Genomic DNA, 719 nt, shown 5'->3' on the forward strand with positions numbered 1-719 from the left:
TATATATATATATATATATATATATATATATATTATATATATACACGTCATTTGTATATAGAGATGCAGGCATGGCTGAGTGGTAAAAAGTTTGCTTCCCAATCACATGGTTCTGGGTTCAGTTCCACAACATAGTACCTTGGGCAAATGTCTTCCCTATGACATGGCCCCTAACCAACAAAACCCTTGGAACAGGATTTGGCACATAGAAATTGAAAGAAGCCAATCATATATGTACACACACACATACACACACACATATATATATACACTAGTAGAAACACTGGGAGTTGCCTGGGTTAAAGAGAATAATGAAATTTCAAAACGCCATCAAGATTACGCAGGTCTCAACCGCTAGTAGCTGAGATACCAACTTTCTACTCTAATAACTCTCCAACCCATGCTAGCATGGAACAGAGACATGAAGTTAAATGTTAAAAGAAACTTTTCAACTCATAGGTGGATACAAAGTAAATAACACGTAATTAAAAAACACGTTTTGTGTAGCTTATTTCGTAACCAAAAAACTGGTATAGATTATAAATAATGAAAGGCCGATTTTAGTGATTCATTTGACAGAGGTAATAAAAAGCCAATCCGATGATAAGGAGCCAATCTAACCTTGGATCTTGAAAGTTTGCATGACTTCTGGTTCACTTAAAATCTCTTGTGGCTCCAAATAGTGTCATCTGCAGTGCAGCATTGTATTGTGCAATTTA

This window comes from Octopus bimaculoides, chromosome 16, assembly GCF_001194135.2.
Source record: "Octopus bimaculoides isolate UCB-OBI-ISO-001 chromosome 16, ASM119413v2, whole genome shotgun sequence".
Classification (NCBI taxonomy): Eukaryota; Metazoa; Mollusca; class Cephalopoda; order Octopoda; family Octopodidae; genus Octopus; species Octopus bimaculoides.